Below are 15,819 nucleotides of genomic sequence, written 5' to 3' on the forward strand. Positions count from 1 at the left end.
TATATGATGCCATTTGACCCAGAAAAAATCAAGAAGAAGGTTTCGGGAGGAAGCGCCGCCGTCTCGAGGCGAAACCTAGGCATGAGCGCTTTTGCTCTCTGGCGGAGCGATTCCGTCGGGGAAACTTCCCTCCGGGAGGGGGAAATCAAAGTCATCGACATCACTAATGATCCTCTCATCATGGGAGGACCAATCTTCATCAACACCATCTCATCTCAAACCCTAGTTTATCACTTATATTCAATCTTTGTCTCAAAACCTCCGATTGGTACCTATGGGTTGCTAGTAGTGTTGATTACATCTTATAGTTGATGCTAGTTCACTAGTATAAAAAGGACCTATTGTCCCGGTTCGTGAGGGCCATTTGTCTCGGTTTTTGAACCGGGACTTAAGTGTCGGTACTAATGCCCTAAACCTTTAGTCCCGGTTCTTGCATAAACCGGGACAGATGGGCCTCCACGTGGCCGGTGCGGCGAGCCCAGGCAGGAGGCCCTTTGGTCCCGGTTGGTGGCACCAACTGGGACCAATAGCATTCACGCGTCAGCATCTCAGGTGCTGGGGTTTTTGTTTTTTTAAAGGGGGGAGGGTTTGGGGGTTTTGGGGGGTTAATTTAGGTGTTTCATATATTATGTTAGCTAGCTAATTAATAGAGAGAAGTGTCCTCTCTTATCTCCGTGCTTGATCGACGCTACGTACTATACGTATAGAGAGGACTAGACACGCTAGCTAGTAAGCAAATGAAGGAAACAGAAGATCGTCATGAACAGATGCATACAAAGAGAAGTGATATCGACCACCTCTCCTTCTCTGAGAGATTGTTCGAACAACAAGTTCTCGTATATCTATCCAACCCTACTGGCTACATATATACAATATAAGTATCTCTTACAATATAATCTCCTAATTAAAATTGAACGCATCAGGGTCCACATAGTATTCTTCGTCTTTAGCGATCATGTGGTCAAGAAAGAATGCCGCCAATTCCTCTTGAATTCCTCGCATACGATCTGGTGGTAGGAGTTCATCCCGCATCTGAAATATCTAATTTGAAGAAGGGGGTCAATACATATATATGAATAAATGGAACTGAACACAAATGATGGTAATAAAATAAAATTGTGAATATAACTATTTACGCACTTCATATTCTTTGTCGGACTAGCCCCGCTCACAGGTCGTGTGGCGGATGGACTCGCAAATGTAGTATCCACAGTAATTATTCCCTTGTTCCTGCCACAACCACTTTACAAGAAATAGAGGTCAATCAAACTGATAATTAGCAAGCATGCTAAATAGTATTGATGAAACTAGCGCTTGAATCACTAGGAGATGCGTGGAACATATATGCTACTATAGTACTTACTTTCGGGTGTCTAAATTGCAGCTTCTTCGGCAGTCCCGGAGTTTTTGAGGTGAATTTATTCCAAACCCTGCCAGACAAAGAAAACAATTACTTGATATCAGGAAATGAACAAAGTTGCCGATATGGTGTGATAATGATCGATTTAACTTACTTCTCTAGAATTGCAGTCATGTCCGCATATTCCCAGGGATCTTTTCGTCTCGAGTCTAAGACGGTTACTAGTCCCTGTTCAAGCTTAATCTCTAGGAGAATATAGTGGAACCTGCGCACGCATGCATAACTCATCAACTACATTACTATAACCTCGACTAATAAGGGAAACCGAATATGCACAAGACAGTAATACTCACTTGAATTCGTAAGGGAAGAGTATTATAGCTTTGTTTTGATTTAATACAAATGATTGTAGCAGCTTGGCCTCGGTATCTTTGGCCTGAAATTTAACCATATATGCATCTATGAGATTTGTGTTAACGAACCCAATATCACTGATTTGTCTTTTCTTCAATTCGGCGATCTTCAATCTGCATAATATAGTAAGAATAATTAAAAATACATGCAATGAAAGAGCTGACCTATATATAGAGACTTAATGACAGAAGTAGTACTACTTACAGGCAGTAGCAAGTGATCATTAACTTATCGAGGGCCTTTAGATTGAAAAACTCGAAGAACTCCACAAATGGAACATTCAACAGTTCAATTCCAACGAGGTCATGCTCCTCTCTAACTCTCAGCGTCAAAATATTCCTCCCCTCAGACTCTCTGCAGGTTTTCATATACCAATCATGGAATCTTCGCATCATCGTTGTTAGAGATCTTTCATCTTTCACGAGAGGCTTCCCGTACATGTATTTGTGTTCGTCCACCTCCAAGAAATCAAAATGTGCATCGTCGGGCAGGTAATCTCCAAGATCGTTATAACCGGGCACCGTCCCGCCCGGATGATTCACTTGTTCGCCGAGCTGGGCAACTTTTTTCCCAGCTCGTCGTTCTGCTAACCTTTGACCACTGACAATACTTCCCGACCGCTCCGCTTTGATAAATGACTTTGTAAGAATGCGCTCATAGTTGTCTTTCACCGGAGACTTTGGTGGTTTCATCAGGGCAGCCAGAGTACGCTTCGCTTTTACCGGATCTATATTCTCCTCCGGAGGTGGATTTTTCTTTGCGTTGACCCCTTCAAAGAAGTTGGTCACTTCGGCTTGCACGATCTTCGCGTTTTCCTCCTGGCTCCTCTCGTATGGTAACTTCTCTGGAGTCTTCAGAGAAGGACCGTATCTGTATTGCCTGCCTCTGGCTGTACTGCTAGACGCCGGAGCAGACGGAGCGGCTGTGGCTGTCTTTCCTTTCTTACGAGGCAGAGGAGAAGGACGACGCGCCGGAGCAGCCGGAGCGGCGGTGGGTCTCTTCCACCCTTGTTGACGAGGCAGAGAAGGAGGAGGCTGGCTACTCGGGCGCGTCGACGCAGGCGGAGAAGTAGGCAGAGTGCCGCCACGCGCCAGAGAAGGAGGCTGAGTGCCCTGATCACTCGCCAGAGGAGGCCGAGGAGGAGGCAGAGTGCCCTGACTCGCCGGAGGAGGAGGAGGAGGCGGAGGCGTCCAGTTCGAAAGGTTGATGATCTTCTTCCGCCAAATGCATGGAGTCTTCAGAGAAGAACCCAGCCGAATCTCCCCTTCACCCGTAGGGTGGTCAAGCTGAAAGTCCTCAAATCCGTCCGTTATTTGATCCACCATCACCCTAGCATATCCTTCTGGAATCGGTTGGCCGTGGTAGGTTGAGCCAGGTTCATTAGGTATAACAGAGCCAACAGCCGCCTTGACTTTCAATGCCATCCATCGCGTCATAAGGTGGCAATGTTGAGACTCTGTGATAGCATCCACACGGTAGCTAGTAGGAGCTGTGAAGACAGGCTCCAGATGCTGAGTCTGCTTGGTGGAAGCCACGCTGCTTCTCCGCTGAGATGGCGGGGTAGCTTCAGGGGAAGCTTCAGCAGGTCGTTTGTTGCGATCTGCTTCTCATTCCTCTAGCCCTTGTACCCTTTCGTGCAGCGCCTGCAGTTGGCTATGCTCCACTTTCTTCCTCCTCTCCTGGGTTTTGTAACCCCATGCGTCCGGAAAGCCAGCCTTCCACGGAATGGAGCCTGGCGTGCTTCGTGTCCGTCCAGGGTGCTCAGGATTCCCGAGGGCCATAGTGAGCTCGTCATTCTCTCTGTCTGGAACGAACGTCCCTTGCTGCGCTTTCTCGATATACTCCTTAAGCCTCGTGACGGGTATTCGCAGTTGCTCTTTCGTCCAAACGCACTTCCCTGATACAGGGTCCAAGGTTCCGCCAACCCCGAAGAACCAAGTCTGGCAACGGTCTGGCCAGTTCAATGTCTCTGGTTTGACCCCTTTAGCAATCAGGTCATTCTCAGCCTTGTCCCACAAAGGTCGGGCTTTGAGGTAACCACCTGCCCCGTGCGATGGTGATGCTTCTTCTTTGCAGCATTAATCTTGTTTGTCGCTGACATCTTCTTACTCTTTTCCGATGTCTTGTGGGCCACAAATGCGGGCCATTGATCTCTGATCTTCTCATACTTTCCAATGAATTCTGGTGTCTTTTCTTTGTCGACAAACATTTTCAGCTCATTCTTCCACCTCCTGAATAGTTTTGCCATCTTCTTAAGAGCATGAGACTTGATCAATTGCTCTTTAACTGGCTTCTCCGGATCCTCTTCTGGCGGTAGGGTGAAATTTGCCTTCAGTGTTGTCCAAAGATCTTCTTTCTGCATATCGGAGACATAAGACACCTCAGGGTCTTCCTTCTTAGGCTTTAACCATTGGTGGATACTGATCGGGATCTTGTCCCTCACAAGAACCCCGCACTGAGCACGAAATGCATCCCTTGTCCGGATGGGTTCAATCGGCTTGCCATCGCGCGCGATTGCTGTGATCTCAAACGTTTCATCCGAGCGCAACTTTTTCTTCGGGCCTCGTTTCTTTACTGAAGTTGAGCTCGATCCAGAGGGCTAGAGAAAAGAAGAAAGATGAGAGTTAATTAATATGTGTACATATGAAAACAATGAATGCATCAATTAACTAGTCACCACGGTCTTAACTAATATATATATACCTGGCCGGACTCGGTTCGGTCACCGGAGCCGTCATCACGGTCTCCTTCTTGTACCTCCATTGGGTCACCGAAGCCATCATGAACATAGCCCTCTTCTTGTACCGGCATTAATGGGTCACCGGAGCCATCATAATCATAGCCTTCTTCACTACCCCGTCCTTCCTGACCATCGGTGTCGTTGAGAAACGATGCAACGACATCACTTCCTTGTGTGATTATGTCCCCCAACATCGCTTCTGTTGCTTCGTCTTGGGGGTGCTCCATAGTTTCTGCAAATATTTACAACATGTCAATTATTATTCAAACATGACAGATGGATATATATATTAGTGGCAAACGTAGAACTAGCTAGCTAAACACAATAAGGAATCATATTAGTGGCCTCGACGTTGCTTCTCTAGGGTTTGGGGTGGCCTCGACAACGCTTCAAGGGTTTGGGGTGGCCTCAACACAACGCTTGAAGGGTTTGGGGTGGCCTCGACGATAACGCTCTTTTAACTTGGTAAATTTGGGTGGCCTCGAGAGAGTTTGTCGCGGGGGCGCGGCGGGAGGGGGTAGGAGACCAACATCATTTTTTTCTCTAGGGTTTGGGTGTCCTCGAGAGTTCTGGTCGAGCGAGAGGGCCGGGGGGGTGCTCTCGTAGTATAAGTTATCACGGTCGAGAGGGTGACCCTCGACCCTCTGCCCTAGTTCCCGACCCTCGACCCTCTGCCCTAGTTCCTGATAAAAAAGAAGAAGAAAAAAAGAGGAGAAGAAGAAGGAATAGAGGAGTAGAAGAAAAAAGTCTTCCACTCCTCTATTCCTTCTTCTTCCCCTCTTTTTTTTCTTCTTCTTCCTCTTCTTATTTTATTCGTCCCCCCTCATGTAAATGCGGTGGAAACACTTTATGAAAATGCGGTGGTGGCCGAGCCGGGCGGTTTTCTTTTCCTTCTTCATTTTTTCCTTTGTTTTTTCTTATATGTTTGTTTTCTTTTTCACTCTACATTTTCCTAATCATATAAATTAACTAGACATATAAATAATCTATATATATGAACATATTTTTATGAATAAATATAATTACACATCTGAAATTTTCCTAATCTTAATACTAAACTAAACTAAAATAATCTATATATATGAACATATACATAAATTGACAAAAAATACATAAATTGACAAAAAAAATTACATTTATGAAAAAATACTATGAACATGTACACACATATATACACATACAAACACATATACACAAAAAAATACAAAAAAATGCTATGAAAAATGCAGGACAGGGGCGGCGGGGCGGCGCGCGGCGCCAGCGCAGGGCAGGGGCGGCGGCGCGGCGGCCGCGCAGGACAGGGGCGGCGCGCAGCGGCCGTGCAGGACAGGGGCGCAGGGGCGCGGGACGGGAGGGGCGCGGGAGCAGGCTGTGCTCACAGGGGGCAGCGGCGACAGCGAAGGCGAGCAGCCTGACGGCGTCGGTGGCGGAGGCGACGGCGAAGGCGAGCAGCCTGACGGCGTCGGTGGCGGCGGCAACGGCAAGGTGGAGCAGGGGCGTCGGGCGGCGACGGCGACGAGGAGGAGCAGGGGGCATCGAGGGAGAAGTGGGGGATTTGGTCGAAATTGCTAAGTGCTGCTTATATAGCAAAGCCTTTAGTCCCGGTTGGTGGCACCAACCGGGACTAATGCACCCCTTTAGTCTCAGTTGGTGCCACCAACCGGGACCAAAGGCCTCTTTTCAGCAGCCCAAAGGGCGGGAAGCAGAGGGCTTTGGTCCCGGTTGATGGCACCAACTGGGACTAAAGGGTGGGCATTGGTACCGGTTGGTGCCACAAACCGGTACCAATGCACCCCCTTTAATCCATGTTGGTGCTACCAACCGGGACCAAAGGCCCCTGTGTTGCCCGCGTCGCGGCCAAAGTTTAATCCCACCTCGCTAGTTGAGAGGGGCGCGCAGTGGTTTATAAGCCCCACTGCCGCACCCCTCTCGAGCTCCTCTCCACTACAGGCTTACGGGCCTACTTGCTACTTCTATGCTTGTTGGCCCTTCTAGGCCTACCACAGGCCTGAATCCTGGCCCATGGATGGGTTCCTAGTCGTATTCAGGCCGTGGTGGCCCAGTTGGTGGCAATTTTTTTATTTTTTTCTAGTTTTTTTGTTTTTCTTTTTGCTATTATTTATTTTGTTTGGTTTCTACTTACAACAAAATACTTATTTATTTTATTCTATTTTGTTTGTAATTACTTATTAATTTTATTTTATGATAATACTTTTTGCTATTAAAGTTTCTAACAAAAAAAGTTCTTTATGAAAATTCTTTTTGCGTTTAATGATTTTGAACAGAAAATACTTTGATAATTTTAGTTGCATCAATTTTATATAATTTTAGTTTCAATAATACTAGAGGTTGCTTATAATGTTTTGAACAGAAAATACTATTATAATTTTAGTTTCATAAATTTTATTTATGTTATTAAACTTTATTTTTTATTTTATTTTTTTCTACTTATCTATTTTATTAAAGTTTATATTATTTTGTTTCAAATTACTTATTTATTTTATTTTATTTTGTTACTAACTTCATTTGTTATTTTTCATGCATTTACTGAATATTTTGAGCTATAAGACCATGAAATTGAAAATCATTTGAAATGAACTCAGAAAATGTTCCAAGTTGGCATGGTATCATCATTTCACCCACATAGCATGTGCAAGAAAGTACAGAGGCTTGCGGCAAAAACTGGATGCACTTCGTGTACAAAATAGACAATCTCCTTCGAAGTATCGGGGTTTCATGCCGAAACTCGTCTGTAACAAAGGGATTTCATTTTTTTGAACTTATTTGAACTCCATAGTTTTTCTGTGTTCAAAATGTACCATTAAAAGCCACATCATCAATTTACAACCCTTTCCGACTTCATTTGTTATGTTTCATGCATTTACTGATTATTTTGAGTTATAAGACCATGAAATTGAAAAGCATTTGAAATGAACTCTGAAAAGGTTCCAAGTTGCCATGGTATCATCATTTCACCCACATAGCATGTGCAAGAAAGTACAGAGGCTTACGGCAAAAACTGGATGCACTTCGTGTACAAAACAGACAATCTCCTTCGAAGTATCAGGGTTTCATGCGGAAACTCGTCTGTAACAAACGGATTTCATTTTTTTTGAACTTATGTGAACTCCATAGTTTTTCTGTGTTCAAAATGCACCATTCAAAGCGACATCATCAATTTACAACCCTTTCCAACTTCAATTGTTATTTTTCATGCATTTACTAATTATTTTGAGCTATAAGACCATGAAACTGAAAAGCATTTGAAATGAACTCCGAAAACGTTCCAAGTTGGCATGGCATCATCATTTCACCCACATAGCTTGTGCAAGAAAGTACAGAGGCTTACGGCAAAAACTGGATGCACTTCGTGTACAAAACAGACAATCTCCTTCGAAGTATTAGGGTTTCATACGGAAACTCGTCTGTTACAAAGTGATTTCATTTTTTTGAACTTATTTGAACTCCATAGTTTTTTTGTGTTCAAAATGCACCATTAAAAGCCACATCATCAATTTACAACCCATTCCGACTTCATTTGTTATTTTGCATGCATTTACTGATTATTTTGAGCTATAAGACCATGTAATTTAAAAGCATTAGAAATGAATTCTGAAAAGGTTACAAGTTGGCATGATATCATCATTTCACCCACATAGCCTGTGCAAGAAAGTACAGAGGCTTACGGCAAAAACTGGATTTACTTCGTGTACAAAACAAACAATCTCCTTCGAAGTATCAGGGTTTCATACGGAAACTCGTCTGTAACAAAGGGATTCATTTTTTTTGAATTTATTTGAACTCCATCGTTTTTCTGTGTTCAAAATGCACCATTGAAAGCCACATCATCAATTACAACCCTTTCCGACTTCATTTGTTATTTTTCATGCATTTACTGATTATTTTGACCATGAAATTGAAAAGCATTTGAAATGAACTCTGAAAAGGTTCCAAGTTGCCATGGTATCATCATTTCACCCACATAGCATGTGCAAGAAAGTACAGAGGCTTACGGCAAAAACTGGATGCACTTCGTGTACAAAACAGACAATCTCTTTCGAAGTATGAGGGTTTCATGCGGAAACTCGTCTGTAACAAACGGATTTCATTTTTTTGAACTTATTTGAACTCCATAGTTTTTTTGTGTTCAAAATGCACCATTCAAAGCGACATCATCAATTTACAACCCTTTCCGACTTCAATTATTTTTTTTCATGCATTTACTAATTATTTTGAGCTATAAGACCATGAAATTGAAAAGCATTTGAAATGAACTCCGAAAAGGTTCCAAGTTGGCATGGTATCATCATTTCACCCACATAGCATGTGCAAGAAAGTACAGAGGCTTACGGCAAAAACTGGATGCACTTCGTGTATAAAACAGACAATCTCCTTCGAAGTATCTGGGTTTCATACGGAAACTCGTCTGTTACAAAGGGATTTCATTTTTTTGAACTTATTTGAACTCCATAGTTTTTTTGTGTACAAAATGCACCATTCAAAGCAACATCATCAATTTACAACCCTTTCCGACTTCATTTGTTATTTTTCATGCATTTACTGATTGTTTTGAGCTATAAGACCATGAAATTTAAAAGCATATGAAATGAACTCTGAAAAGGTTCCAAGTTGGCATGGTATCATCATTTCACCCACATAGCATGTGCAATAAAGTACAGAGGCTTATGGCAAAAACTGGATGCACTTCGTGTACAAAACAGACAATCTCCTTCGAAGTATTAGAGTTTCATGCGGAAACTCGTCTGTAACAAAGGGATTTCATTTTTTTGAACTTATTTGAACTCCATAGTTTTTATGTTCAAAATGTACCATTAAAAGCCACATCATCAATTTACAACCCTTTCTGACTTCATTTATTTTTTTTCATGCATTTAATGCTTATTTTGAACTATAAGACCATGAAATTAAAAAGCATTTGAAATGAACTCTGAAAATGTTACAAGTTGGCATGGTATCATCATTTCACCCACATAGCCTGTGCAAGAAAGTACAGAGGCTTACGGCAAAAACTGGATGCACTTCGTGTACAAAACAGACAATCTCCTTCGAAGTATCAGGTTTTCATGCGGAAACTCGTCTATAGCAAAGGGATTTCCTTTTTTTGAACTTATTTGAACTCCATAGTTTTTCTGTGTTCAAAATGCACCATTCAAAGCCACATCATCAATTTACAACCCTTTTCAACTTCATTTATTACTGTTCATGCATTTACTGGTTATTTTGAGCTATAAGACCATGAAATTGAAAAGCATTTAAAATGAACTCTGAAAAGGTTCCAAGTTGCCATGGTATCATCATTTCACTCATATAGCATGTGCAAGAAAGTACAGAGGCTTACGGCAAAAACTGGATGCACTTCGTGTACAAAACAGACAATCTCCTTCGATGTATCAGGGTTTATGCAGAAACTCGTCTGTAACAAAGGGATTTCTTTTTTTTTGAACTTATTTGAACTCCATAGTTTTTCTGTGTTCAAAATGCACCATTCAAAGACACATCATCAATTTACAACCCTTTCTGACTTCATTTGTTATTTTTCATGCATTTACTGATTATTTTGAGCTATAAGACCATGAAATTGAAAAGCATTTGAAGTGAACTCTGAAAAGGTTCCAAGTTGGCATGGTATCATCATTTCACCCACATAGCATGTGCAAGAAAGTACAGAGGCTTAAGGCAAAAATTGGACGCACTTCGTGTACAAAACAGACAATCTCCTTCGAAGTATCAGGGTTTCATACGGAAACTCGTCTATAACAAAGGGATTTCATTTATTTGAACTTATTTGAACTCCATAATTTTTCTGTGTTCAAAATGCACCATTCAAAGCCACATCATCAATTTACAACCCTTTCTGACTTCATTTGTTATTTTTCGTGCATTTACTGATTGTTTTGTGCAATAAGACCATGAAATTTAAAAGCATATGAAATGAACTCTGAAAAGGTTCCAAGTTGGCATGGTATCATCATTTCACCCACATAGCATGTGCAAGAAAGTACAGAGGCTTGCGGCAAAAACTGGATGCACTTCGTGTACAAAATAGACAATCTCCTTCGAAGTATCGGGGTTTCATGCCGAAACTCGTCTGTAACAAAGGGATTTTATTTTTTTGAACTTATTTGAACTCCATAGTTTTTCTGTGTTCAAAATGTACCATTAAAAGCCACATCATCAATTTACAACCCTTTCCGACTTCATTTGTTATGTTTCATGCATTTACTGTTTATTTTGAGTTATAAGACCATGAAATTGAAAAGCATTTGAAATGAACTCTGAAAAGGTTCCAAGTTGGCATGTATCATCATTTCACCCATATAGCATGTGCAAGAAAGTATAGAAGCTTACGGCAAAAACTGGATGCACTTCGTGTACAAAACAGACAATCTCCTTCGAAGTATCAGGTTTTCATGCGGAAACTCGTCTATAGCAAAGGGATTTCCTTTTTTTGAACTTATTTGAACTCCATAGTTTTTCTGTGTTCAAAATGCACCATTCAAAGCCACATCATCAATTTACAACCCTTTCCGACTTCATTTGTTATTTTTCATGCATTTACTGATTATTTTGAGCTATAAGACCATGAAATTGAAAAGCATTTGAAATGAACTCCGAAAAGTTTCCAAGTTGGCATGGTATCATCATTTCACCCTCATAGCATGTGCAAGAAAGTACAGAGGCTTAAGGCAAAAACTGGACGTACTTCGTGTACAAAATAGACAATCTCTTTCGAAGTATCAGGTATTCATGCGGAAACTCGTCTATAGCAAAGGGATTTCATTTTTTTGAACTTATTTGAACTCCATAGTTTTTCTGTGTTCAAAATGCACCATTCAAAGCCACATCATCAATTTAAAACCCTTTCCGACTTCATTTGTTATTTTTCATGCATTATTGGTTATTTTGAGCTATAAGACCATGAAATTGAAAAGCATTTGAAATGAACTCTGAAATAGTTCAAAGTTGGCATGGTATCATCATTTCACCCACATAGCATGTGCAAGAAAAGTACAGGGGCTTACGGCAAAAACTGGATGCACTTCGTGTACGAAACAGACAATCTCCTTCAATATATCAGGGTTTCATACGGAAACTCGTCTATTACAAAGGGATTTCATTTTTTTGAACTTATTTGAACTCCATAATTTTCCTGTCTTCAAAATGCACCATTCAAAGCCAGATCATCAATTTACAACCCTTTCCGACTTCATTTGTTATTTTTCGTGCATTTACTGATTGTTTTGAGCAATAAGACCATGAAATTTAAAAGCATTTGAAATGAACTCTGAGAAGGTTCCAAGTTGGCATGGTATCATCATTTCACCACATAGCATGTGCAAGAAATTACAGAGGCTTACGGCAAAAACTGGATGCACTTCGTGTACAAAACAGACAATCTCCTTCGAAGTATCAGGGTTTCATGCGGAAACTCGTCTGTAACAAAGGGATTTCATTTTTTTGAACTTATTTGAACTCCATAGTTTTTTTGTGTTCAAAATGCACCATTCAAAGACAAACCATCAATTTACAACCCTTTCCGACTTCATTTGTGATTTGTCATGCATCTACTGATTATTTTGAGCTATAAGACCATGAAATTGAAAAGCATTTGAAATGAAGTCTGAAAAAGTTCCAAGTTGGTATGGTATGATCATTTCACCCACATAGCATGTGCAAGAAAGTACAGAGGCTTAAGGCAAAAACTGGACGCACTTCGTGTACAAAACAGACAATCTCCTTCGAAGTGTGAGGGTTTCATACGGAAACTCGTCTATAACAAAGGGATTTCATTTTTTTGAACTTATTTGAACTCCATAATTTTTCTGTGTTCAAAATGCACCATTCAAAGCCACATCTCTGACTTCATTTGTTATTTTTCGTGCATTTACTAATTGTTTTGTGCAATAAGACCATGAAATTTAAAAGCATTTGAAATGAACTCTGAAAAGGTTCCAAGTTGGCATGGTATCATCATTTCACCCACATAGCATGTGCAAGAAAGTACAGAGGCTTACGGCAAAAAATGGATGAACTTCGTGTACAAAACAGACAATCTCCTTTGAAGTATCAGGGTTTCATGCGAAAACTCGTCTGTAACAAAGGGATTTCATTTTTTTGAACTTATTTGGACTCCATAGTTTTTCTGTGTTCAAAATGCACCATTCAAAGCCACATCATCAATTTACAACCCTTTTCGACTTCAATTGTTATTTTTCATGCATTTACTGATTATTATGAGATATAAGACCATGAAATTGAAAAGCATTTGAAATGAACTCTGAAAAGGTTCCAAGTTGGTATGGTATCATCATTTCACCCACATAGCATGTGCAAGAAAGTACAGAGGATTACGGCAAAAACTGGATGCACTTCGTGTACAAAACAGACAATCTCCATCGAAGTATCTGGGTTTCATACAGAAACTCGTCTGTTACAAAGGGATTTCATTTTTTTTGAACTTATTTGATCTCCATAGTTTTTATGTGTTCAAAATGCACCATTCAAAGCCACATCATAAATTTACAACCCTTTCCGACTTCATTTGTTATTTTTCATGCATTTACTGATTATTTTGAGCTATAGGACCATGAAATTGAAAAGCATTTGAAATAAACTCTGAAAATGTTCCAAGTTGGCATGGTATCATCATTTCACCCACATAGCATGTGCAAGAAAGTACAGAGGCTTACGGCAAAAACTGGATGCACTTTGTGTACAAAACAGACAATCTCCTTCGAAGTATTAGGGTTTCATACGGAAACTCGTTTATTACAAAGGGATTTCATATTTTTGAACTTATTTGAACTCCATAGTTTTTCTGTGTTCAAAATGCACCATTCAAAGACACATCATCAATTTACAACCCTTTCCGACTTCATTTGTTATTTTTCATGCATTTACTAATTATTTTGAGCTATAAGACCATGAAATTGAAAAGCATTTGAAATGAACTCTGAAAATGTTCCAAGTTGTCATGGTATCATAATTTCACCCACATAGCATGTGCAAAAAAGTAGAGAGGCTTACGGCAAAAATTGGATGCACTTTTTGTACAAAATAGACAATCTCCTTTGAAGTATCAGAGTTTCATACGGAAACTCGTCTGTAACAAAGGGATTTCATTTTTTTGAACTTATTTGAACTCCATAGTTTTTCTGTGTTCAAAATGCACCATTCAAAGCCACATCATCAATTTACAACTCTTTCCAACTTCATTTGTTAGTTTTCATGCATTTACTGATTATTTTGATATATAAGACCATGAAATTGAAAAGCATTTGATATGAATTCTGAAAAGGTTCCAAGTTGGCATGGTATCATCATTTCAGCCACATAGCATGTGCAAGAAAGTATAGAGGCTTACGGCAAAAACTGGATGCACTTCGTGTACAAAACAGACAATCTCCTTCGAAGTATCTGGGTTTCATACGGAAACTCGTCTATTGCAAAGGGATTTCACCCATATAGCATGTGCAACATATAGCTCTCTGGAGCATCTAATTAAACCATACATTGAAATTATGAAAAACATTTATATGCAAAAACAAATGCGATCATAATCGCAACCAAGGTAACAACTGATGCAACTGCATAATGATACCAAGCCTGGGTATGAATGGCATATTTTCTAATCTTTCTAATCTTCAACCGTATTGCATCCATCTTGATCTTGTGATCATCGACGACATCCGCTACATGCAACTCCAATATCATCTTCTCCTGCTCAATTTTTCTTATTCTTTCCTTCAAGTAATTGTTTTCTTCTTCAACTAAACTTAACCTCTCGACAATAGGGTCGGTTGGAATTTCCGGTTCAACCACCTCCTAGATAAATAAAATCTATGTCACATTCGTCGGCATAATTGTCATAAACAATAAAGGAACCAAATAGTTATCAAAAGATAATATATACCACATCCGAATCATAGACAGGACGAGGGCCGACGGGGGCGGATACCAAAACCATCGCACTGTATAATAACAAGAAATAATAAAAGTTAGAAAATTAGACAAGTATCTATTTGAAGTAAGAATTTTTTTTCTTTCAGAAAGAAGATAAGAACAAGAGGCTCACCACGGTGGTGCCGGCGATAAGATCGGCGCGGGCGATCGACGGTGGTGAAGACGGGGACAGGACGTGACGAACCGTTAAACCTAGACAAATCTCGGGGAAAATGGAGCTCGGAGGTCGAGTTTCGAGAGGAGAACGATTAACTAGCGTGGCTCGGACATTTCATCGAACACCTCATGTGCATAGGAGGTGAGCAAGAGCACCCAAATGCCCTCCCCTCGTCGGCCAGAAAAAACAGAGTGCTCTGCCGCGACGATGGGTATATATAGGCAACCTATTTGTCCTGGTTCATGGCATGAACCGGGACTAAATCCCTCCCTTCTATACCGGTTCGTGGAATGAACCGGTACCAATGCCTGTGGGCCGGGAACGCGGCCCATTGGTCCCAGTTCGTGCCTAGAACTGGGACAAATGGGTCCAGACGAACCGGGACCAATGCCCACGAGGCCCCGGCCGGCCCCCTGGGCTCATGAACCGGGTCTAATGCCCCCCATTGGTCCCGGTTCATGAAGAACCGTGACTAATGGGTTGGCCAGGCCCGAACCAAAGCCCTGTTTTCTACTAGTGGTTGGTTTATTTGGTTGAAAATTATATATTCAGATCCTTAATGATATTCAATACCCCTCTTACCTTGAACATGAGTATGATTTCTTAGTAGTTAGTTTAGTTCTTGAGGACATGGGAGAAGTCCAGTTTTAAGTAATCATGTGATTTTGTTATTCGTTCGATATTTTGATGATATGTATGTTGTTGCTTCCTTTAATGGTGTCATGTGAATGTCGACTACATGACACTTCACCATACTTGGGCCTAAGGGAAGGCATTGTGGAGTAATAAGTATATGATGGATTGCTAGAGTGATAGAAGCTTAAATCCTAGTTTATGCGTTATTCTGTAAGGGGCTGATTTGAATCCATATGTTTCATGCTATGCTTAGATTTATCTTAATTCTTATTTTGTAGTTGCGGATGCTTGCGGGAGTGGTAATCATAAGTGGGGGCTTGTTCAAGTAAGAACAACACCCAAGAACCGGTGCACCCACATATCAAATTATCAAAGTAGCGAACACGGATCAAATAAACATGATGAAAGTGACTAGATGAAATTCCCATGTGTCCTCAAGAACGCTTTGCTTGCTATAAGAGAAAGTTTCGGCATGTCCTTTGCTATAAAAAGGATTGGACTACCTTGCTGCACCTTTGTTATAATTGC

The sequence above is a fragment of the Triticum dicoccoides genome, chromosome 3B (genome assembly GCF_002162155.2).
Source record: "Triticum dicoccoides isolate Atlit2015 ecotype Zavitan chromosome 3B, WEW_v2.0, whole genome shotgun sequence".
In the NCBI taxonomy this organism is placed as follows: domain Eukaryota; kingdom Viridiplantae; phylum Streptophyta; class Magnoliopsida; order Poales; family Poaceae; genus Triticum; species Triticum dicoccoides.